The 26,322-nt window shown below is 41.5% G+C and overlaps 1 protein-coding gene across 3 annotated transcripts in view; it reads right to left on the reverse strand.

Annotated features, from left to right (window-relative positions):
• The window catches only part of LOC149162355 (alpha-soluble NSF attachment protein 2-like), a 196,457-nt gene that overhangs the window by 36,105 nt on the left and 134,030 nt on the right, over positions 1 to 26,322 (reverse strand). Inside the window, exon 10 of one of the 3 annotated variants that reach the window (XR_016261925.1) lies at positions 1,141 to 1,306. The exons of the other annotated variants lie outside the window; for them this stretch is intronic. The gene's annotated coding sequence lies outside the window, so the exon portion shown is untranslated. The remainder of the gene's footprint in view (positions 1 to 1,140; positions 1,307 to 26,322) is intronic. 3 annotated transcript variants of the gene reach the window in all.

Below are 26,322 nucleotides of genomic sequence, written 5' to 3' on the forward strand. Positions count from 1 at the left end.
AACTCCAGGTGGGTCACCTCATTTATGGCAACTAATATTTTTCATAGACTCCTCTTGTCGAGAGGTGTAGGATTGATCTAAAGATCATCCAATTCCAAGTATTTATGGAGATATGAATTTATTGGTAATTACTTGACAAATTGTCAAGGTCAGCCAGCAGTTGCCAAACTCATGTGGGTCACCTCATTTATGGCAACTAATATTTTTCGTAGACTCCTCTTGTCGAGAGGTGTAGGATTGATCTAAAGATCATCCAATTCCAACAAGTATTTATGGAGATATGAATTTATTGGTAATTACTTGACAAATTGTCAAGGTTGGCCAGCAGTTAAGTGTGTGGCACTCTTGCCCAGCGTTGCATATAAATAGAGGAGAGGTTGATTCATTATCTCAGCTCATTTTATCTCTCATCTCTTCCATTGTCTCTTGGGTATACGAAGGAGAGAGAATGCAGCTAGGGCAGCGTGGAAAGGGAAGGACACAGCTAGGGCGGCGTGGGAAAGAGGATGCAGTTAGGGTAGCATTGAAGGAGGACGCAGCTAGGGCAGCAAGGATGCAGGAAGGTGCAGCAAATGGTTTAGGCCTGCATTGACCAGCACATTGCCTCCATTGACTGTGGCCTTGTGTGGGCAGCCTCTCCTAGGCTAGCCGAAGTGCTGAACAGGTCTGCGTTGACTGTTTAAGGGCACATTTATGATTGCGTTATTTGGTTAGGGCTGGCTGCAGTATGCTGTAGCATGCACTGCTGTTTTGACCATCTTACCTTGACAATTTTGGGCTGCCACTACCTTTGTTGGAGACCGAGTTCTCCTAGGTTGTCTTGAAGACATTTTAGGAGTTGATTAATCACTTTTACTATTGCTATCTAAAGGTTATTTTATTGCTATTGTATATCACTGATTAGTGATATTGTACTATCTCTCTCTCTGCTGAACTATTGAAGATAAAAGAAGATTTGATCAAAGGGTTTCCCCACAATGAGGTTTGTCCCTGGCTAGCCGCTACATCTTGTGTCTCTTGTCTTGGCTTGTTTTTTGTCGATCATTTAATGTTCTATCTACACTTTACTTTATGTTGTGATTGCTAATCAGTGGCTAATAAAATGTAAAAGAAGTAAATTGCTTTAAGCATACAACATACCATAATTTAACAAAGTTGGACAGCTTAATACAGCTAAAACAGGCCAACCTTGAGACAGCCACTACCACTGCCATTCCCACAGTGACTACAGCAATTCCATCAACCTTGGCAGCTTCATTGGCCCCCACAGCTCCACTGGCTACAACACTTCCAGCTGCAACAACATCTACATCAACAACAAGTTCAACAACAACAACAACTCAACCAAGTGATGAGGCAAGCAAACTGGTCAAAGCAATGGAGGACATGTCCATTTAGACCACTGAGATAGTTAGACTAAAAGAACAAATAACAAGTCTGGAGGATGAGAAGAAACTAGCACAGATTATGCACAAGAACGAAGTACAGAAATCAAACAGGTTAACTAAAATAATGAAGAATTTGGAGAAAGAGTTAACATTAAAGGAGCCACTTGCCCAAGCTAAAGAACAGCTATGGGTCAATATCATTGACTATGTCAATGATATTTGGCCATCTATACAAGTCATTTGAACAAAATGATTTAGTCAAAGAGGCTACTGAAGCAATTCAGAGAGTTTAAGATTGAACTTGGAGACATGCCAGAAGAAGCCCCCAGAATAATCCAATTCCTTAACTCTAAAAATAAATATGAATTGCAGGAGCTGGACATCGCTGACAGGACTGGCACCATACTAGAGGTGAAGAAAGTGCTCACCAAGAGGAACTTAAAAATAAGCCTTGAGGACAAATGCCAAACCATGGAGCTGGCTATAGACAGGTTCATGGTTAAGTTTGATGCTTTGAGGCAGAAAGGTCTGCCAAATCCCTTGGTAATAAATGATAGATTGATGCCACAAGAAGACTACAACAGGAAAATCAGAGAAGTGGCAAGAGATCAAGCCAATAATTCTTCTATGAAAGGGATGCCTACAGGAAATGTTCTATACCAAACTTTTGAGAACCTATTTTACCTCCAGCATGAGGTAAAACACCTTTTTGTAAATAAGCCCACCTTTGCCAAATACACAGAAGCAGAGGAAGTCTACAGAAGAATAGTAAATATTAAATTACCAGATGCAGAAACATGGGAAAAATTAAATGACTTACTGTGAAAAGGCAAAGTAAAAGTAAAAACAGAGCAGTGAAAGAAAAGTAACAGATCAGCCAGATAAAAGAGTATCAGATGAAAGAGTATCAGTTAAAAGGCCAAGTAAAAAGACAGCCAGCGTGGAAAACAAACAGCAAGTGAGAGAAGGCAGCAAAAGATCTGACAGCAGAGCCTAATAAACAGGGACATATTGCAGCAGTTGAATATCTGTCTCTATCTTCTTGCATGAAGATATTTCTTTTTCCTAGATTAATTCCCAAGACAGTTTGGGATATTTTGTAATAACGTTTTTGTATAAATACTTCATAATTCGAAGTATAGAGTGTGGATTGCTAGACATTTCTATAGTTGTATTGATCTGTAACCTGAGGGTTCATTGTACCAATTTTTCAAGTCAGCAGACTGGATTGAGTAATAAAGAAATTGCATTATAGGATTCATGTGTTGGGCCACTTCAATGAAGTATTTTCCCTTTGTCAAATTGTTATTTTCTTAATTGTTTCACAAACTTGCATGTTATCTAAATTGAATGAATTAACTGGAATTATATTACAGAATTTGTTTAAGTACACTCTATCTTGAACAGTTAATCATTTTAATGTTTTCTTCTGATATCCAGATTAGGGAATCCTTCATTGCTCCCTAGTTTCGATTGACCCCTACCATTTCCTTAATTATCCAGTTTGAGGAACCCTTAATTACTCCTTGACCCTGATTGAAAACCAGTTCACAATCTAGCCTAAAAGATCTGAATTTACTCAACTACCTTGCCCTATAGACACTATTTTTAGAACTTGATCCAGTCCTGTTTTCTTGACACTTGACCCCATAGCCCAATGGTAAAAGACATCCCTCTATCCATCTAAGTCAGTGATTCCACCACCAAATCAAAACCAAAACCCAATCAAAGCTTAAATAACTAGCCTAAAATCAATTAACTAAACAAAGTTAAATCATAAAGAGAGAGCCCTCTTTGAGCATTAGGAAGGCTAGATCCTGATCTCAAAAGTAGGTTTGTGGTTACCTCTATTATTTCTTTCATAACGACTCTAGAGAAATTTTGGAGTGATAACAGGGGCTAAACCGGATCAAGAATTGATGGTGAGAACAGCCTTAAACGCAGTCTCAGAAGACTGGGAGGTGTTTGTCCAAAACATACTGGGCAGGGCGACCCTTCCAGATTGGGAGGAAATGTGGGCTGCTCTTTGCCAAGAAGAGATTAGAAGGCTGAGAAAGGCAAGAAGCAGCGACAAGGGGATCAAAATCAAGAAGGAGGAGGAGGTGGATGCTGCCCTAGCATCTGAGGGAAAGTAGGAGAAATGGAAGAAGGACCTCTCCAAGGTCAAATGCTTTCACTGTGGGGAACTGGGTCATTATGTGACCCAGTGTCCAAGGAAGAAGAGCAAGGGAGAGGCTTCCAAGACCAGGGTTGCGCCAACCAAGGCGAAGAACGAAGTGGAGGCAGATGATGACTGTGCCATGAGTGCTCATACGCCACTTGAGCGGAAGTGGAGAGACATCCAGCTATAGTCAAACGGACTACAAGCGATGAGGGGCAGGATCCTCGATGTACCCAGCCTCTTGGATTAGACCTTACTATGGGAGCCCTGAAGAGGAGTAGCAGTACTGGCGGATGTCAGTAGAGAAGGATGCAGATGGAGCGAGAGAGAGAGCTACAGTGTAGGATTCCCAGGATAGCGTGAGGCAGTAGTGCGAAAAGCACGGGAGTGTTGCACCAGTGCAGGATAGCACAGAAAGGTGTGCAATGGTGAGAGATGCATGGAGTAGTTGCAGTGGCGCAAAGGTCAGAGAAGGAGCACTTGTCAGTTATAGAGGGAGCTTCAACATCATGGGTGTCTCTAGTCTGACAGAGATGTCAGAGTTGGAAGATCAGTCACTTACTTCTCAGTAACTGAGTTGCAGTGCAGTGGTTAGCAGTGGCAGTGCTATGGGTAACACGATGCAGCATGATGAGAGGGGTTGCAGTGCAGATGCAGCAGTGGTAGTGGCAGAGCCATGGGCAGCAGCACAAATGCAAAGGGAGTTGCAGTACGGATGCAGCAGTGGCAGTGGCAGGGCCATGGGTAGCAGTATAGGATGCAGCAGCACAGATGATGGGTAGCAGGCCTAGCATTAGCACAGGGACCAATGTCGAATGATCAGAGTGATACTCAGTGAGGAGTATTGCTAGAGTACAGTCCTCTCTAAGAGGGAATGCTGATTTGGGGTAGCATCGGATGTGCTCTAGCCACGAAAATTGGTGGAGAGGCTAAGGCACATGAGATCTCCAATACCTAGAAAGGGTTTGGGCAGGTTCTAAACAGTTTGGAAGATATTAAAATAATTAATATTTTTAATGGATTTCCTAAGTCTAAACTTAGGGAAAATAAAATATTAATGTGAATTAATATAAAACTGTGTTAGAATGGTCCAAAAGTCATGGATCAAGCCAGATCTAATCTTAGCCGTTGATTAGGGACTTAATCTCGGCCGTTGATTTTTCAACGAGAAAAGTATAAGAGGAGGCTTGAGGGTCACTTGGAGAACACACCAAGAGATCAAGATTTCGACTTTCTGGGGCTGGGTTTGCTGAGAAAGTTGAGAGAGTGATCAGAGTTGCAGCTGAGGGGCAGTGAATATAGAAGCAGAGAGGCAGAGATAGCACCGAGAGGATCATTGCAATAGCCGGAGAAGGGCGCAGAAGCAACCAAGGGCTCACGCAAAGCCAGCCAAGAGCTGTGCAGTGCCTCAAAGGGCTAGCGTGGGTGACGCAAAGGGCCAGAGGACTGACGCAATGCCTCCAGAGGCTGATGTAGGCCAAGCTACAGTGACGATGGGCTAACGCTGGGCCAGATAGAGGCTGGCGTAGTCCCGAGAGGCTAATGCTGGGATTTCGTGGAGCAGATTGGAGCTACCGGAGTGTTTATCCGGGGTTTCAACCGGAATATCTGCTTCGAGTAGAGAGGTACTACTGCCGAAATGTTTCTCCATTGGGTGAGCCGGATTTGGTACCTAGATTGTATTATGAAACTGCTTAATAAATCAAACCCTCAAATAGATGCACCGGTTTTCCTGCATTGGGTTTTTCCAGGGACATTAGTCCAAAAACAACGGTGTCACTTGGTTTTTGTTTCCTTTAGTTGATGATCTGTAATGTGCTGAGCATGTACTTGTATTTATTTCCAGTATTTACATGGTAAATAACATGTTAATTAACAGAACATGTAGGTAGGAATAAATCAGAAAGTACATGAAGGGTTTCTAACAAGCCAGACTTGGATATTCCAACACAGATGAGGGTTTCTTTATTATTCTTCAACAAAATCTCATGTACAAATTACAACCAGCAAAACAGGAGTGAGAAAATTTATAGATGCTTCCTAAAAATTTCTGATCCAAGTGAAGTACCCCTCTATCCTTTGAATCCTTCTGCATCCCTCTATGTCAATTTTCCCACACTGACCCAGTGTCCAGTTGCCCATGCAGTCCCTGCGTCAACCTGTTCCTGCTCTGCATATCGTTGTCTTGCACTATCTAAGGATGTTGATGCCCTCTCTCCCTTTCTCACTTGCAACTCTCCCTTTGATTCAATTTTCTCTTGCCGAACTTCGACCAGTGAGAAAATCGATCTTACTCGGGTAACTGAGTATCTGCCTCTGGTGTGTTCTCCAAGTGCCCATCAAGTGTCCTCTTATAATCCTCTCGTTGATCAATCAACGGCCCAGATTAGATTCTAATCAATGGCTAGGATCATATTGACTTGATCTCTACCTTCTTCTAGAAGTTTCACCTATAGTTTAGATTAATACCCATTAATTGTTTTAAATTCCCAAGTCTAGACTTAGGGTCCCATTAAAAATAATTAGTTGTTTTAATAAAACTGTTTCTGGTTGGAATTTCCCAAAACGATTTTTGGGTATTGGAGAATGCATATGTTTAAGCCTCCCAACAAAATTTGAGACTTAGAGCACATCCGACGCTACCAGAAATCAACACTTACTTCACAGGTTGTAATATACTCAGTGTCAGCACTACTCAAAGCAACCGTATCTTGCTTTCTGCTCGTCCATGAGATCATGGAGAATCGTAAACTAAAACATCCTCCTGTAGTGCTCCTTCCATCTTGCTCACTGCCTCCCTAGTCGGAATATGTATATCCAATCAAATGGACATCATTCCTTCAATCATATATTAGGCAATAATGGATTGTTCCTTGCAGATATCTCAGTATATGTTTTGTTGCTATCCAATGATCATGCTGGGGCTCCACTTGGAATTGACTACGAACATTGACTACAAAATATATGTTTGGTCATGTATTCTCCAAGTACATTAGTGAGCCAATCAATTGCCTATACCTAGTAGGATCCACAGGGCTTGATTCAGAACTCCTTAGTCTTTTCAAGTTTGTGATCATCAGGGTTGTCATTGGTTTGCAATCCATCATGTCAAACCTTTTCAACATTTTTTGAATTGATCGAAGAATCCACAGTGTAAACATTTTTGAACCAACGTTTCGAATCCCAAGTGGGATCCATCATCAGCGTTGAAGAATGATGATAAGAGAAGAGCAAGCAGGGAGAATAAATACTAACGAGGCCAAAACTATCTAAGGAGGAACAAACAGTCGGCTAGAACCCTAATTTTAATTTATTATTATTTTTATCATTTTTATTATATTTTATTTTAATTATTCTTAATAATTAACATTCAAATAAATTAATATAATAATAACTTATACATTAATTAATGTAATATTAATATTAATATGATAATAAATAATTATTATATAATAAATAATTAACTATTACTAAATAATAATAATTAAAATTTTCTTTTTTTATAATACCAATTATTAATTAATAACTAAATTAATAAGATCAAAACATATTATAAATGAATAATATTTACAGCTAACCTAAATAATAAATTTCTAAATCATATTAATTGATTAATATATTAATTTAAATTATATTAGAAAATATAAATAATTAATAATTAAAATAGATGAATATAATAATTCATATATTAATTAATAAGATAGCTGATAAATAAATTAACATAGACTTTTTATATAAAATCTTTTTATATAATTAAAATAATAATGATCAACTACTTGATTTCAAAATAAATTAAATTAATAAATATTTGATCTTATTAATAATTAATTATTTATACTAGATTAATATAATAATTCATATATTTATAAAATAACTAATGTATAAATCAAAATTAATATTAATAATCAATTATTTTATAATAAATAATTAATTTCTATTTTTATTTTATAATAAATAATTAATATCTATTTTTATTTTTATTTTTATTTGAATAATGTATAATAATTATTTAATAATTAATAATTATTATATAATAATAATTAAATATTATATTAATAATTATTATTATTATTAATTAATTATAATCAATTATTTTATAATAAATAATTAATTTCTATTTTTATTTTATAATAAATAATTAATTTCTATTTTTATTTTTATTTTTATTTTTATTTGAATAATGTATAATAATTATTTAATAATTGATAATTATTATTCTTATTATATAATAATAATTAAATATTATATTAATAATAATAATTATTATTAATTAATTATAAAATTAATGTCTTATAATAAATTAATAATTCTTATAATAAATATTATAAAGAATAAACTAATAAATTCTATATATTTATTACATTATATTAGAAAACATAAATAGTTAATATATAGTTAACTAATGAATAAATTCATTGATAGCTAGAAAGAAATTAAATTATTATAGAATAAAAGAGGACAACATACCTGAGGACGCATTACCTGGGGATGGGATGGCGACTTTTAACTTCATTGATCAAGGGCAGCCAGCTTCCGCTAATTTCCAAACCATTGTCTCTGTTCAGATTCTGAGGATACTTCATAATTTCAAGAGCTTCTCTGATCTTCCGTCTTTGATGGTGTTCCTCTCTTGCGATAATTGAAGCGTTTTCCAGGCAAATATGGTGCTTAGTCTTCAAGGAGTGTTCTGCCAGTGCTGAGGTACGAGATCTTCCATTCTTGATATCAGCGCCATGTTCTTTGAGCCTAGTCTGGAGGGAGCGACCTGTTTCACCTATGTAGCTTTTTCCACAAGAGCAGTCTATCTTATAGACTCCCTTAAGCTGAAGATTGTCAATATCATCTTTAACAGACTTCAAACCTTGTCTGATGGTACCCGGAGCTGAGAAATGAGTGAAAATGTTCTTCTTCCTTAGGATTTTTGCGATTTTGTCTGTAACACCAAGGATATAAGGAAGAAAAATCTTACCTTGAGGCTGATCTTGCGCCTTATGCTCATGGGATGACAACTTTCTTTCAGCTCTCTCTATGGCTTTTTTAATCTCATGCTCTTTGTAGCCTTTTCAACATCTCAATCACATACATCTCATCATGTCCTTGCCAGACTTCTAGTCCCAAATAGTAGTGTATCATCCCTAGATCCTTAATGTCAAATTTTGTTGCTAGTTGCTTCTTACATTCTTCAATTCGACCTTCCATACCTGTCAAGAGAAGATCATCAACATATAGAAGAATGATTATCGACTCTCCATCCACAACCTTAATATAAAGGTTCGGATTAACAAATTTCTTTGTGAAGCCTAATCTCTATAGGTATGCATCCATCCTAGCATACCACACCCTTGGTGCTTGCTTGAGGCCATATAATGCCTTCTTCAATCTACAAACGTATGCCTCTCTATCTTTAACTTCAAATCCCAAGGTTTGTTCTTTATAGACTTTGTCATCAATTGTGCCATTCAAGAATACAGTCTTGACATCCATTTGGTGGATGTTCCATCCCATCGACGCTGCCAAAGAGACCAACGAACATATAGTTGTATACCTTGTTGTTGGAGAAAATGTCTCTTCATAATTGATGCCTTCCTGTTGAGAGAAGCCCCTAGCCACAAATCTTGCCTTATATTTATCAATACTTCCATCTGCTGCATGTTTAATCTTGTAGAGCCACTTGGAAGTTACCACAGATTTGTCTTCAGGCCTAGGTACGATCTCCCAAACTCCATTTTTCATTATCAATTGATACTCTTCATTCATGGCATCCTTCCATTCTTGGTGTGTGACAACTTCTTCAAAGGTGGATGGCTCTGCTTCTATCAATTTCGTCATATAGGTTGCATACCCAGAATATCATTTGGGCTTCTTGCTTTCCCTGAATGTGCCTTGAACTGCTCCATGACCTTCTGCATCAAGTAGTGTAGACTTCAACTAGTTAGGTCTCTTTCTAGTTTCAGGGATTACCACAGGTTGTATAGGTTCATTGGGACCTTCATCTTCATGATTTGATTCTTCTTCCTCCCTAGTAACTTCCTCTTCAAATACCGGAAGTTCTTCATCATCAGAGTCCATAGGGAGATCCTTTGATTTCTTGAATGCAATAATTTTGTCAAATATCACATCTCGACTAACTTCTATTCAGTGTCCTTCCTTTATGTAGATCCTATAGGCCTTAGAAGAGTTACTGTAGCCAACAATTTTTCCCTTCATGCCTGATGGATCCAGCTTCTTTCTCTTGTCTTTAGGTATATGAATATAGACAAGACAACCAAATATTCAAAGATGATCCACGCTTGGTTTCTTCCTAGTGAATACTTCTTCAAGAGTCATGTTATCTAGTGACCTGTGGGGACTTCGATTTTGTATGTATACAACTGTCTTCGTAGCTTCACCCCACAAAAATTTCGGTAAATCTTGATCATGTAGCATAGCTTTTACACTTTCTTCAATGGACCGATTCTTTCATTCTGCAACTCCATTTTGTTCGGGATTATATGGGACTATCAGCTCCCTCTTAATCCCAAACTCCTTACAGAAGGCTATAATTTCCTTGGATGTGTATTCTCCTCCATTATCCTACCTAAATATCTTGATTCTTCTTTCTGTAAGGTTCTCTACTTCAGCTTTGAATTCTTGAAATTTGGTAAATACTTCATCTTTGGATTTCATTAAGTAAACCTATTGGACACCTAATCCTCTATGGGTTAGTGTGAAAGCGGAATAGACTAAGGAAGTCCAAGAGACCTTGGGATGTGGAACCCAATGGTCAAACCATGTACTATAAATGTATATCATTTGTTAATAAAAAATGTACTCTCATGTTTTATCTTTCATATTATGTTGCTGCCATGTGTGTGTTTAACATGGTATCAGAGCAGGCGATCTCCTGCCCTGCTCAAGTGTGAGCCACCTGTTTTTGTGGCCTTTGTAAACCGATGCTCTCCTCCTAATTATACCTTTCTGAGCATTTCTTAGAATAGAGGTTGTTACCTCTATCAGCTCTGCCATTCCTCTGTTGTGAGCAGTCCTGGCCCTCTGCGACTTAAATTCTCTATTCTGAAATCCTATCAGCCATATTTTAGCTACATTCTCTGCGCACACTAACCCAAATAGAAAATCCTGGCAGCTCTGACGCTGACGCTTCCATTGGCCTGAACGCATCATTATTCCACCTGCTATTCACTATCATTATTCTCTGCTACGCTGCTTTCTGTTATGCTGCTCCACCTGCATACAAAACACTGCTCTCTGTCCATTATTCTGACATAGTCTAATAACGCTGCTCTCTGGCATTGCGTGCATTTCTTTTGAAGATTTTCTCTCCAGTCTTACCGTCACCTGGAGGAGCCTCTGAGAAGGTCGTGGTATCTGTTGTACTGTGTTGAAACGCTATCAATGTATTGAAAACGCCATTGTATTCTCCGGTCTTACCGCCATTGTATTTTGCGAGGTTGAATACCCACTGCGTTTTCATTATTACACATACCACCAGTCTCGTCCCACAGATTGCTCCAGGGTCTTTGTTCACATCAGGGTGATACTGGCGAGCGAGTCTTCTGTAAGCCGATTTAATCTCCTTTGTGTTTGCAGACCTCGATACTCCCAGTGTTGCGTAGTAATCACCTGCCATACAAACGAACTGGTGCGCCATTCTGTGTCTGTCATTGCAATTGAAATCGTATGAAAGCTTCGCGTTCCTCCATAAACCCTGCCCGCTATTAAAGGACTGAGATGAATCTAACCCTAGGTTTGAAAACTCGAACCAATGGTGGCGGTGCTGGTGCTGGTGGTGACAGCGACGATGAACGGGACAGCTGTTATCAGTGCGGTGACTTCGGTCATTTTTCCCAAGATTGCTCTAAACCATGAAGGTTAGGCATATCGGAAGCCTGCATCCAAAGAATTTGCTACCTACAGGAGCTGTGGTCCCGTGACAGTCGAACGAAGGTTGTTCGCTTCAACACGTTCAATTTGTGGTTTCTGCAAAGGCGGCGAGTGGTTATACTCGCGCAATCCCATGTCTGACAGATGGTGATCCATGACAATCGCTGGCAAGAGGAATAAATATGTGAGAGACCACCTATGTCTGAACATATTTGCTGAGGACGTAATCATGCGAATCGATTTTCTAATAAAAAGATTGCACGGGCTCCTGCATTTCTCGGAAGCAGTTATTGAAGATTTGTATGAAGTCTGCGGGAGAGGAAGATCCCATGGAAGTTGTCAAATCGCTTCATGAATCCATACAGCTTTTCATAATCGGTGATTGTGTCTATCTTCGACCCCAACTGTCAAGGCCAAAGGCAGAGATCTATGCGCTGTTTTCATAACTGTTGTTTTGATATATATATATATATATATATATATATATATGCGTTGCTCTTAAACACTGTTTTGGCATATATACATTGTTAAGCTTTGGCACACCACAGCGAGCGATTTGAACGCAGACATTGAGGAGCTTTCTCATTTGCTAACCATTGCGAAAAGGCCTAGAATTCGGGCCTTGCTCACTGATGAGCTTCAGCAGTTGCAGAGTCAAAAGGTCCAATAAAGATAGCAGCACCTTTACAAACCTCTGCTGCAAAAAGACCGGAAGCATCCTACACAACACTCGGATCATTCAGCTGGGATCAGGATAATGGAAAAATCAAGGTATATCTATTTCTCGAGGGAGTAAATGAAGAGAGTTGTTTCTAATTTCCAGCCTTGGTCATTTGATGTCAAACTTCATGATATCGAGAAAAAATTATCATTGTTTGGCCTCTTAGATCTCAAGCAAGCTAATTCATTGCTCGCTGCTGAACTGAAGATCAATAGTTTCATTTCGTGGAGAAAAGATGATTATTTCCTGTAAGCGCTGACAGAGATGTCCTCCTGAATGTGCTAAGTTTTTGCGCGTTTTTTTTTAGTGCTACCATTCACTACAGTCTTGCTTATTTTATATGAAGAAATTGATGATATTGTAAGCACTTGTTTTGGAAAAACTTGTAACAAAGTTTCACCCCAGGGTTTCGAGGGTGAGCACTTCATCATCTGCCATTTCAAAATTAGCAAATGTAAGGCGCTTCTTATGTGCTTTCAGCTTTGCAGTTTATGAGATTATGTACAGCTCTTTCTCTGGCGATCTGTTATCCCACAATTGCAGCTGTTCCACATGCTATCATCAATGGTTACAAGAATGTATTAGCAGTCGCTATTGAACTTGACTATTCTTTTCCACTGGTCGAGAAAGTGAAGGAGTATTTGAAGGATCCAAGCAAGTTTGCAGTTGCTGCTGCCCCAGTTGTGGCATTGTATTTAAAACTCATTATAGTTTTTGTGTTCAGTGTTGAAGTTCCCGTAGAGTATTAAAGTATATAGAAGTTATCCCCTTATTCCAAAAGTTGTATGATTTCACCATTCAGCCAAAACCTGGTGCAAATCGAAATTGGAGCAACTTCTAATATCTTTGAAAATAAGTGTATTTAACAAAGTTTGATTTGTTGATAAAATGGGAAGACTTTATGGAGTATTAGAGTTACTGAATACACTAATACATTCTAGTGTCGAAAACATAGTCGAAATCAACAAAGACTCTCTCTTTGAAATTCAAACATGTCTACAATATGCACAAGAACAGATTGATTTTTTGCAGCTTGAATCTCAACTACAATAGGAAGAATTACAGCAGTGAAGTCATCATTCTGAACCTGTTTCTGTTCAGAAGATTGAAACAAACTCCCATAAACAGCAAGACAATAATGTTACAGTTCATTCAGATTTAGTACCCAATAAAGCAACAAGGTTACATGCAAATGCAGAAGTTTAGCTTGCACCTCCCAAGCCCATCATCAAACCTTGGGAAGAGCTTGTCCATAACAAGCACAGAACTGGTCTTGGATATGACAAGGACTTGTCCTTTCATATTCCAAACTACTCCAAACCAATCCAATTTCAAAGTGTTGGATTTCTTGAGGACGGTTCATCTTCACCTGCTCCTCATGACAATTCACCTTCAGTTGTTTCAGATTCTAGTTCTCTTCCACAGCAGCCACAACAGATTGTGAAATGCCAACACTGTGACCGAGTTGGCCATCTGAAAGATCACTGTTTTGATCTTCATCCATGTAAGCACTGTCATAAAACCAATCATTCTTCAAACAGATGCTTTAGAAGCAAGCCTACTGCAAGAACAAAGATTCATCTTGGATGGATCGCTTCTTAGCAATGGGCATCAACAGCCAAGAAGATATTCCAGTCACATGTCAGAACTTGTTCTAGAGTATTGAATAGTCTTGCAGTTGATTTTTCTCCATCATCTCACCTTGTATTTGATAGGGGGGAAATGATGGTCATCTACAAGCTTCAAAGCCACATTAAGCGAGCCTGAGCCACAACCTGCCATACCAGATTCAGAGTTGTAGCCAGAGACAAAGATGCCCCTGAGGATGCCTTCAGTTGGTAATTTGGGACACTTCTTCTAGCAAAAGACTTCAGCTTCTTGCCAGTTTCATAAGAGTTCCAGGAATAGAATTGGGGACACTTCCTCTAGCAGAAGACTTCAGCGTCTTGCCAGTTTCGGAAGAATTCCAGTTGGGACACTTCCTCTAGCAGAAGACTTCATCTTCCTGCCAGACTTGGAAGAGTTCTAGGAATTGCATTAAGCATTCCAGAGTTGTTGGTCATCCTTAAACCATCACAGGTTGAGACTTCCCTTTTTAGGTTGAAGTTCTCCCTTTTATGTGGGGTGAGACCTCCCTTTCACGGTTGAAGGTTTCCCTCTTCAAACAATAGGAGCACTTCCTCTAGCAGAAGACCTCAACTTCTTGCCAGTTTTGGAAGAGTTCTAGGAATTGCACTAAGCATTCCAGTGTTGGTGGTCATCCTTAAACCACCACCCTCTATACCAACATTTCAGAGAACACATTCAGCCTAGTGCTGCCATGCATTTTTTGCACATTTTGTATTACAACTCTCTTCTTGGACTCATACATAACCCTTCGGATTAAGGGGGAATGTTGGACACCTAATCCTCTATGGGTTATTGTGGAAGCGGAATAGACTGAGGAAGTCCAAGAGACCTTGGGGTGTGGAACCCAACGGTCAAACCATATACTATAAATGTATATCATTTGTTAATAAAAATGTACTCTCATGTTTTATCTTTCATATTATGTTGATGCCATGTGTGTTTAACAAAACCCAAGTTTTCCTTGAATGGTCATCTATAAATGTGCCATAATATAGATGGCCTCCAAGTGATTTAGGAGTCATAGGACCACAGACATCGGAATGAATAAGATCCAAGATTTCTTTTGACCTTGAAGCACTGCTTCCAAATGGTCTCTTGGTGTTCTTACCCAATGCACATCCCTTGCATACTCCTTCGTGATCTTCTTTCAGTTCGGGGATTCCATCTACTATTGAATTTAGGGTTGGAAGGATTTTGAAGTGGAGATGACCAAATCTTCTATGCCAAAGTTCACATGGGTTGATTTCAATGTGAACTAAAGCTTTAGCAAGGGGAGTTAGCAGCCTGTAAAGTCTTCACGAATTCCAATCCTTCTTGCATTTTCTATGCTTGAAATTTTACCCCATACTACAACTCTTCCACCAATGAAAGCCACTCTATCACCTTTATCTTCTAGACTTGAAATGGAAAGTAAATTCTTATGCAAACCTGGAACAAATAGGATGTTGTTGAGATGAATATTTCCTCCATTCCCTAGCTCTAGTGAGGTTTGTTGATTTGGGGTAGCATCGGATGTGCTCAAGCCACATAAATTGGTGGAGAGGCTAAAGCACATGAGATCTCCAAGACCCAGGAATAGTTTGGGCTGAATCTAACCGGTTTGGGAGATATTAAAATAATTAATATTTTTAATGGAGTTCCTAAGTCTAAATGTAGGGAAAATAAAATATTAATGGGTATTAATATAAAATTGGGTTAGAATGGTCCAAAAGTCATGGATCAAGCCAAATCTAATCTTAGCCGTTGATTAGAGATTTAATCTCGGCCGTTGATGGACAAACAAGAAAAGTATAAGAGGAGGCTTGAGGGTCAATTGGAGAACACACCGAAAGAGATCAGTAACTCGATTTTCTGGGCCAGGGTTTGTTGAGGAAATTGAGTGAGTGATTAGAGTTGTAGTTGAGGGGCAATGAACACATAGCAAAGAAGCAGAGTTAGTACTAGGAGGATCAGTGTAGAGTCGGGAGAGGGACACAGAGCCAGCTAGAGGCCACGCAGAGGCAGCCAAGAGTTGCACAGAGCCAGAGAGGGCCAGCATGTGAGACGCAGAGAGTCCAGGGTATGACGGAGAGGCTTCAGAAGCTGACGCAGAGCCCAGAGAGGCTGACGTTGGGCCAAAGAGGCTGATGCAGGGTCTAGAGGCAGCGTTGGGAGCATTTCGTGGGACAGACTGAGAGCTGGAGAGCTGAATAGGGCGACGCAATCCCTTTCAGAGTGACGCATAGTAGCAGAAGTTGCATTGTTGCTGTGGGATCGTTCATCCGATGTTTTAGCCAGAATATCTGTCTCCCACTGAGAGGTACCACTGCCGATGGCATTCTCTGTTGGGTGAGCCATTTCTGGCACCCAGGTTGTATTCTAAAACTGCATAATAATAAAACCCTTTGAATAGCTGCACCGGTTTTCCCGCATTGGGTTTTTCTGGGGACACTAGTCCAAAAACAATGGTGTCACTTGTGTGCTTGTTTACTTTCAGTCAATGATCTGTATATGTTGATATTGTACTTGTATTTATTTTCAGTATTTACATGGTAAATAACTTGTTAAGTAATTGAACAAGTAGGAAGAAATAAATCAGATAGTACAGGAAGAATTTCTAACGGGTTAAACTTAGAAATTCCAACATGGTATCAGAGCGTGGTTGCAGATCACAAGATAACTGAAGGCATCATCCGAGCAGAGCAATAGCAGCAGAAAACAGTTGTCCCGAGTGACAGAAGTTGTTCCTAGCAGAAAGCAGCAAGGAAGAGGTGATGCAGAGTGCCTGTGTCATTAGTTCGAGCCAAGAGGAGGATCAACGCAGTGGCAAAGAGGAGCAGACCTGACCTACACAGTGCCCTAACCTACACAGTGCCCAGTCATCTTTCTCGGCCCGGAAGGACTGACGTTGTGGACAGGAGGTGCAGATTGTGCTGGTGTCGGGATTACACAGAACCTAGAAGCTCAGTTCTTCAAGTTGTTGAGGTATAGGGGCTGCGGATAATTTGCGGAGCGAAGCTAGTGGGGAACTGTGGTCAGAACAATACCTAGCAGGGCAAGACCAAGGAGGAGGGATTTCCAGAAAGGAAATTGAGACTCAGAGGGAGTCGAACCAAGGACTCCCACAAGAGAAGTAAAGAGACTCAGAGGAGTCGGAAGAAGAGCAGCAAAATGGTAGTGAATGGGCTGAGAGATCAGGATAGACTGGACGGAGCTTCCAACTTCATAGTCTGGAAGGCCAAGATCTTGTCCATTCTAGACAGGTATTGCATCAAGCACTTCGCCTTGAAAATGATAGCGATCCCAGTTGACCTAGCTGAAAATGAGAGGTACGAGGAGGCAATGGCTAGGGAAAAGTGCATCATCCTTGATGGGGTTAAGGATCATGGGGTGTCGCATATTGCTGAGAAGGACACGGAAAATGAGATGTGGGAGGCCCTGAAGAAATTGTACCAGCATACTCCGTGCAGAGGAAGATGTTACTTGAAAATCAATTGCGGTCATACCAGATGTAGAAGGGAGAGCAGATAGATGTCTTCCTCGGTGGATTGAAGGAGATCCGTGATCAACTAACTTCCATAGGGGCCACACCGGATCAGGAACTGATGGTGAGGACCGCATTGAACGCAGTCTCAGAGGATTGGGAGGTATTTGTTCAGAGCATACTGGGCAGGTCGAGCCTTCCAGATTGGGAGGAACTGTGGGCGGCTCTTTGTCAAGAAGAGATCAGACGAGTGACCAAGGTGAGGAGTAGCGGAAAAGGGGTCAGAATCAAGGAGGAAGAAGAAGATGCGGCCCTTACATCTGCGAGAAAGCAGGGGAAGAGAAAGAAGGACTTCTCCAAGGTCAAATGCTTCCATTGTGGGGAACTGGGTCACTATGCAAACCAATGTCCAAGGAAGAAGAGTAAGGGAGAGGCTTCTGAGACCAAGGCAGCACCAAAGAGGGCGGAGAAAGAAGTGGAGACAGATGATGACTGTGCCATGAGTGCTCATGCGCCACTTGAGAGGAAGTGGGGAGACATCGAACTGTAGTCAGACGGACTACAGACGATGAGGGGCAAGACCCTTAAGGTACCCAACCTCTTGGATTATACCTTGTTGTGAGAGCCCGAAGAGAAGTAGCAGGACTGGCGAATGTCGGTAGAGACAGATGTGGATGGAGCGACAAAGGGTGCTACAGTGCAGGAGTCTCGGGCCAGCGTGAGGCAACAATGCGAGATACATGGAGTTGTTGCAGCAGCGCAAAGGTCAATAGAGGGAGCACTTGTCAGCGACAGAGGGAATTTCAACATCAGGAGTGTTTCTAGCCTGACAAAGATGTCAGAGTTGGGAGAATCAGTTACCTAGTTCTCAGCAACTGAGTTGCAGTGCAACGGCTAGCAGTGGCAGTGCTATTGGCAACACGATGCAGTATGATGAGAGGGGATGCAGTGCAGATGCAACAGTGGCAGTGGCAGGGCCATGGGCAGCAGTACAGGATGTAACAGTGCAGAGGATGTTGGGCGGGGAGGCCTAGCATCAGCATAGGGACCGATGTTGGATGATCAAGGTGATACTCAGTGAGGAGGATTACTAGAGCACAGTCCTCGCTAAGAGGGAGTGTTGATTTGGGGTAGCATTGGATGTGCTCTAGCAATGAAAATTGGTGGAGAGGCTAAAGCACATGAGATCTCCAAGACCCAAAAATGGTTTGGGTTTAATCTAACCGGTTTGGGAGATATTAAAATAATTAACATTTTTAATGGAGTTCCTAAGTCTAAACTTGGGAAAATAAAATATTAATGGGTATTAATATAATACTAGATTAGAATGGTCCAAAAGTCATGGATCAAGCCAAATCTAATCTTAGTCGTTGATTACAGATTTTTTTTCGGTCGTTGATGGACCGACAAGAAAATAATAAAAGGAGGCTTGAGGGTCAGTTGGAGAACACACCGAGAGAGATCAAGAACTCGATTTTCTGGGGCAGCGTTTGCTGAGGAAATTGAGTGAGTGATCAGAGTTGTAGTTGAGGGGCAGTGAATACATAGCAGAGAGGCAGAGTTAGTACCAGGAGGATCAGCGCAGAGCCGGGAGAAGGACGCAGAACCAACTAGAGGCCATGCAGAGGCAACCAGGAGCTGTGCAGAGCCAGGGAGGGCCCGTGTGTGAGACGCAGAGAGTCCAGGGGCTGATGCAGAGGCTCCAGAAGCTAACGCAGAGCCCAGAGAGGCTGACGCTGGGCCAGAGAGGCTGACGCGCGGTCTAGAGGTAGCGCTGGGAGCATTTCATGGGACAGACTGAGCGTTGGAGAGCTGGATAGGGCGACGCAATCCCTATCAGAGTGACGCAAAGCAGTAGAAGCTGCATTGATGTTGTGGGATCGTTCATCCGGTGTTTTAGCCGAAATATCTGTCTCCGACTGAGAGGTACTACTGCCGAGGGCATTCTCTGTTGGGTGAGCCATTTCTGGCACCCAGGTTGTATTTTGAAACTGCATAATAATAAAACCCTCTGAATAGTTGCATTGGTTTTCCCGCATTGGGTTTTTCCAGGGACATTAGTCCAAAAACAATGGTGTCACTTGTGCACTTGTTTAATTTTAGTTAATGATCTGTATGTGTTGACATTGTACTTGTATTTATTTTCAATATTTACATGGTAAATAACTTCTTAAGTAATTGAACAAGTAGGAAGAAATAAATCAGATAGTACAGGAAGAATTTCTAATGGGTTAAACTTAGAAATTCCAACAAGGTTGATCTAATTCCTCTCATCGAATATCTCTTATTATCACCAAGCTCTACAGAGTAAGAGGACTTTCCTTTTAACAATGTTTTCAGTTGCTTGTGATGGCCGGTCATATGTCTTGATACTCCATTATTGATCACCCAAATACTCTCATCTTGAAATGTGCTGGTGAGTGTTGAGAAGAGTCCTTCATCCTTTGTCTTGATCACTTCCTTCTTTGGAGTAAATAGAAGATTCCATACTTCTTTAAAACCCTTCTTGTGTTGACTTGCTACCTTTGAACACTTCTTTAGAAACTTCTTCAGTGTAGTAGAGATCTTCATAATGCCCTTAGCCAACCTTAGCTCTCATACCACGTTGAGAAATCTCTAGGGCAATGATTAGAGTGATTTTTCTTTTCTTGATTATTGCTTGTGGTCTCCTTTTACATTTTCTTACTTATTAGCTTCTTTACTTATTAGTATGGTTGTATATCATCAAACAACTACCAAAACAAGAACAAGAACATAGAATGTAGGCTGCAAGCTAGGGCCAAAACCTCTCCACTTGAGAGGAAAACCCGCAAATCTCTTCTCTTCTTATAGATTCTTCAATTGACGAATTCCAAGACCTCTAGACCAAGACCAATACCCTCCAAGACCAAGTCCAACCCTTTCAGATGATGTGCTTCCTTTGTCCAAGTCAAACCCAGTCAAATCTCTTCCAGTAACACAACTTCGACCCCCAACTTCAGAATTTCGGCCTCTACTGCAGGTCTGAAATTTTCAGCCCTCCCAGCAGCAGTTGTTGCCACACGTGTGAGCTTATTCTGGCCTCCCAAGACTTCTTCAGACCTTCGCTTGGCTTTCTCCTTCTTCTGGTGCTTGAGGATGGCCTAATGTGACCTTCGCAGACCTGCCTTCTCTTCCTTCTTCAAGATCGAACCTACAGAAGAAAACCCTAGACCAGCAGCAGAAACCCTAGCCTTCCTTCGCACGTGTGAGAGAGAAATAGCCTAGAAACAAGTCTTCTTCGTCCTCTTCCTTCTTCTTTGCCTTCTTCCTCTTCCTCCTTCGCTTGAATGAATGAGTGATGAATGTCTTCCAAGGAGGTCAAGTTTCCTCCATTATATAGGATTCTTAAGGTGGGCGTGGCTCCTCAAATTAGGCCGACTTCCCAGCTGCCAGGCCGACTTGGTCTCAAAGGCTATTTTGACACTTTTAATGACAAAAATAATTTTCTTTACAAGTTACAATGTGCTCGATAGGGTCTTCAACTTATGACAACAACTCTTTTGACTTCTTGACCTAGAAAAAACCCTAGAAGCACTCAATGGGTGCTTAACTTTTAAAATAAAAGACCTTGAGCATGAAACCCATGCTCCAATAATAATAATAATGAATTTTCTTTTATTTTACAATATACAAGAATCAAAAGTACATTTCATATTTATGAAGACCGAACCTAGTTACACATTTTTAACAGAGAAATGAATAATTGTATAATAACAATTAAACAAAACATAGTACCAGTCATCAAGCAAGCATCGATGGCCACAAGATGAAACTAGACACTGATTAGTACTCTCACTCACTTTAAACATTTGAATATTTTGGATAGACCTTATAAATTGTGCCTGTCCCACGGCCACACCAACAAGGATGCTGGTGCATCCTCCAGTACACATAGGGAATGGCTAGGCATACATGCAGTGAATATGTGTGTGTTTGTGTATTACATTCATATAAAGTATGAATAATTGAAGGACTAACTGTGAATTATGTATATGTATATCACAATTAGTTATTTAATTATTCATATTTTATATGAATGTAACATATCTCTATTTATCTTCAGCGTATTATGAGGAAACCAAAAGTGGTCCTTACAGTTTGCCATTGTTTGTCGCTAAAGCCATAGCTCAGGTTCCCCACATTGCTCCCACCAGGTCTCCACTTGTTTTTACTAGTAGGATTAGATTCTCTGCATATTTTTCTGACCAAGCTCTCGGTTACTCTTGGGTTTAAGTTTAGATGGCCCACAAGAAAATTCCTGCTCCACTTTAATTTGCAGTGGCTAGCTAGAAGGGGAATGAAAGGATTGCTGCACTATCAGAGTCTTAGCCTGGCATAAAATCCTCCATCCCTTCCCCTGGGAAAGTGAATCAAAGATGTGCCTTCTAATATAAATGCAAAGGTGGCTTCAGCTGCACTTCAGTCAGCCCTCATATTCAGAAATTTCAGCTGTTTCTGTAATGTCAAATGTTGATTTGGGGCAGCATCAGATGTGCTCTGGCCACAAAATTTGGTGGAGAGGTTGGGGCACATGAGATCTCCAATACCCAGAAAGGCTTTGGGAAGATTCTAAACAGATCAGGAGATATTAAAATAATTAATATTTTTAATGGAGTCCCTAAGTCTAAACTTCGGGAAAATAAATTATTAATGTGTATTAATATGAAACTGTGTTAGAATGGTTCAAAAGACATGGATCAAGCCAAATCTAATCTTAGCCATTGATTAGGGACTTAATCTCGGTCGTTGATATGTCAATAGGAAAGTATAAGAGGAGGCTTGAGGGTCACTTGTAGAATACACTAGAGTGATCAATCATTCTATTCTCTAGAGCGGGGTTTGCTAAGAGAGATAGAATTAGTGATCTGGGGATGCAGCTAAGGGGCATTTGTGTACTGAGAAAAGGAGAGGCAGAGATAGTGTCGAGAGAGTAGCGCAGTAGCCAAGGAGAGTGACGCAAAACCAACCAGGGCTGACGCAGGGCCACACAGAGGCAGCCGGGAGCTGCACAGAGCCTCAGAGAGGCCAGCGTAGCTGACACAGGGCCAGTGTGAGATAGAGAGGGGTTGACGCAGTCCAAAGAGAGGCTGACGCTGGGGTTTCTGGAGCAGATTTGTGCTGAATAGCTGCCGGAAGGATTATCCGGGGTTTCAGCCAGAAAATTTGTCAGAAATTGAGAGGTATTACTGCCAAGGAAATTCTTTGTTGGGTAGGCCAGTTTCGGCACCTAGATTGTACTCTGATATTGCTTAATAAGAAAACTCTCAGATAGTTGCACAGTTTTCCCACAATGGGTTTTTCCGGGGACATTAGTCCAAAAATAATGGTGTCATATGTTGTGTTTGTTTCTGTTTCTTTTAGTTGTTGGTCTGTAATATGTTGAGCATGCACTAGTGTTTATTTTCAGCATTTACATTGTAAATAACTTGTTAAGGAAAACAAGAAGTAGGTAGGAATAAATCATATAAAGTGCATGGAGGGTTTCTAACTAAGTAAACTTAGAAACTTCAACATGGTATCAGAGTGTGATTACAGATCACCGGAGGACTAAAGGACATCAGTCGAGCGAGGCAATAGCAGCAGAAAACAGATGTCCCGAGATGACAAAAGTTGTTTCTAGCAGAGCAACAACAAGGAAGGATGACGCAGTCCCTGCATCATCAAGGGTGAGCTTGGAAGAGGCAGCGCAGAGGCTAAGGAAGACAAAACAAGCCTCATGCAAAGCCACGCAGTAGCTGGGAGGGCTGACGCAGTTGGCTAAAGAGGTCGGGTTGCTGGTGCCGGGATTGCGCAGAGCTTAGGAGCTCTCACCTTCAAGTTGCTGGGGTTTAGAAGACTCCGGGAATATTGCAGAGTGGAGTTGGTGAGGTACTGTAAGCAGAACAATACCTAACAGAGCAAGGCCAAAGGAGTTGCTACCGAGGGTTTATAACCGAGGAACCCAGATCAGTGGTGCGATTGCACAAGACGATCAGAGTAGGGGGCATTTTGACAGCGGTAGAAGGATTTCAAGGAGGGAAATCAGGACTCAGAGGGAGTCCAGAAGAGAACTTCCAGACGGGAAGTAGAGACTCAGAGTCGTCGAACAGAGAACTTCCAGGACGGAAGTAAAGGAGCATCATGGCACTACACGGAGTAAGAGACCAGGATAGACTAGACGGAGCATCGAACTTCGCAGTCTGGAAGGCCAAAATCTTATCTGTACTTGACAGGAATCGTGTCAAGAACTTCGCCTTGAAGGTAATAGCTATCCCAGTCGACCCCAATGATAATGACAAGTACGAGGAGGCGATGGCGAGGGCCAAGAGCATTATCCTTGACGAGGTCAAGGATCATGTAGTACCACACATAGCCGAGAAGGAAACGACATTTGAGATGTGGGAGGCTCTCAAGAAGCTGTACCAGCATACTTCTGTGCAAAGAAAAATGCTGCTTGAGAATCAGTTGAGGTCATATCAGATGAAGAAGGGAGAATCGATTAACACCTTCCTCGAAGGACTAAATGAGATCCAAGATCAGTTGATTGCTATAGAGGCAACACCGAATCAGGAGCTGATGGTGAGGACAGCCCTGAATGTTGTCTCAGAAGACTGGGAGGTGTTTGTCCAGAGTATACTAGGCAGAGGGACTCTCCCACCTTGGGACGAGATATGGGCAGCTCTTAGCCAAGAAGAGATTAGACGGCAATCGAAGATGGGTAGCAGCAGCAAGGGGATCAAAGTCAAGCAAGAGGAGGAAGATGTGGCCCTAGCATCTGAGGGAAAGCAAGAAAAGCAGAAGAAGAAAGATCTCTCCAAGATCAAGTGCTTCCACTCTAGGGAGTTGGGTCATTATGCGACCCAGTGTCTTAGGAAGAATTGTAAGGGAGAGTCTTACGAGACTAAGGTAGCACCAACACGGGCAAAGAAGTTTTGACAGACGATGACTGTGCCATGAGTGCACATGCACCACTTGAGCGAAAGTGGGGAGACATTGAGTTGTAGTCAGGTGGACTACAGGGGATGAGGGGCAGGGTCCTCGAGGTACCCAACCTCTTGGATTAGACCTTGCTATGGGAGCCCCGAAGAGAAGTAGTAGGACTAGTTGAGTCGGGTAGAGATGGATGCGGATGGAGCGGCAGAAAGAGCTATAGTGAAGGAGTCCCGAGACATCGCATAGCTAGCAGGCTGCAGCAATGCGAGAAGCACAAGAGTGTTGCACCAGTGTAGGATGGCATAGAGAGGTGTGCAACGGCGCGAGATGTACGTTGTTGTTGCAGCATGGCAGAGGTCAGAGAGGGAGCATTTCTCAGCGGCAGAGGGAGCTTCAACATCAGTGGGTGTCTCTAGCCCAACAAGGAGGTCAGACTGGGAGATCAGTTACTTACACCTCAGTAACTGAGTTGCAGTGTAGCAGTGGGTAGCACGATGCAGCATGATGAGAGGAGGAGCAGTGCGGATGTGTTGCTAGGAGAAAGGACCAACAGCAGCATGGATGCAGAGGGAGTTGTCGTACAGATGCAGTAGTGGCAGTCGCAAAACCATGGGCAGCAGTACAGGATGCAGCAGTGCAGAGGATGTTGGTCAAGAAGACCTAACATCAGCACAGGTACCGATGCTGGATGATCAGAGTAATACTCAGTGAGGAGTATTGCTAGAGCACAGTCCTCGCTAAGAGGGAGTGTTGATTTGGGGTAGCATCAGATGTGCTCTAGCCATGAAATTTGGTGGAGAGGTTGGGGCACATGAGATCTCCAATACCCAGAAAGGGTTTGGGCAGATTCTAAACAGATCAGGAGATATTAAAATAATTAATATTTTTAATGGAGTCCCTAAGTCTAAACTTAGGGAAAATAAAATATTAATGTGTATTAATATGAAACTGTGTTAGAATGGTCCAAAAGATATGGATCAAGCCAGATCTAATCTTAGTCGTTGATTAGGGACTTAATCTCGGTCGTTGATATGTCAACAGGAAAAGTATAAGAGGAGGCTTGACGGTCACTTGGAGAATACACCAGAGTGATCAGTCATTCTATTCTTTAGAGCAGGGTTTTCTAAGAGAGATAGAATTAGTGATCGGGAGATGCAGCTGAGGGGCATTTCAGTACAGAGAGACAAAGAGGCAAAGATAGTGTTCGGGAGAACAATGTAGTAGCCAAGGAGAGGGACACAAAGCCAGTGAGGGCTCACGCAGGGCCACGCAGAGGCAGCCAGAAGCTGTGTAGAGCCTTAGAGAGGTCAGCATAGCTGACGTAGATGGCCAGAGGGTTGACGCAGGGTATCCCAGGGCTGACGCAGGGCATCTCAGGGTTGACGCAGACCCATCCGGGGTGACGCAGGGCCAGCGTGAGACAGAGAGGGGCTGACGCAGGGCATCTCAGGGCTGACTCAGACCCATCTGGGGTGACGCAGGGCCAGCGTGAGACAGAGAGGGGCTGACGCAGTCCAGAGAGAGGCTGATGCTGGGGTTTCTAGAGCAGATTTGTGCTGAATAGCTATCGGAAGGATTATCCGGGGTTTCAGCCAGAAAATTTGTCAGAAACTGAGAGGTATTACTGCTAAGGAAATTCTCTGTTGGGTAGGCCAGTTTCGGCACCCAGATTGTACTCTGATATTGTTTAATAAGAAAACCCTCAGATAGCTGCACCGGTTTTCGCACATTGGGTTTTTCTGGGGACATTAGTCCAAAAATAATGGTGTCATATGGTGTGTTTGTTTCTGTTTCTTTTAGTTGCAGATCTGTAATATGTTGAGCATGCACTAGTGTTTATTTTCAGTATTTACATTGTAAATAACTTGTTAAGGAAAACAAGAAATAGGTAGGAATAAATCAGATAAAGTGCATGGAGGGTTTCTAACCAAGTAAACTTAGAAACTTCAACATCAAATGGTCTAGCAGTTCCTTCAGTCTCACAATAGCAAGGTGAGGCTTCAAAGAATATCTCTAGTTTATCTTTAAAGTAGAAAACAACCCAAGAGGAAGAAAATAAATAAGGTCTGGGTCTGGCACATATCCAGGCCAGCCAAAGCAAAAAGGAGACTCCATCCCTCCCACTATCAGTCCGCTTAACCAACAA

This window comes from Pinus tabuliformis, chromosome 5_2, assembly GCF_031772625.1.
Source record: "Pinus tabuliformis cultivar Carrire ecotype Pingquan chromosome 5_2, CPIR1, whole genome shotgun sequence".
NCBI lineage: Eukaryota > Viridiplantae > Streptophyta > Pinopsida > Pinales > Pinaceae > Pinus > Pinus tabuliformis.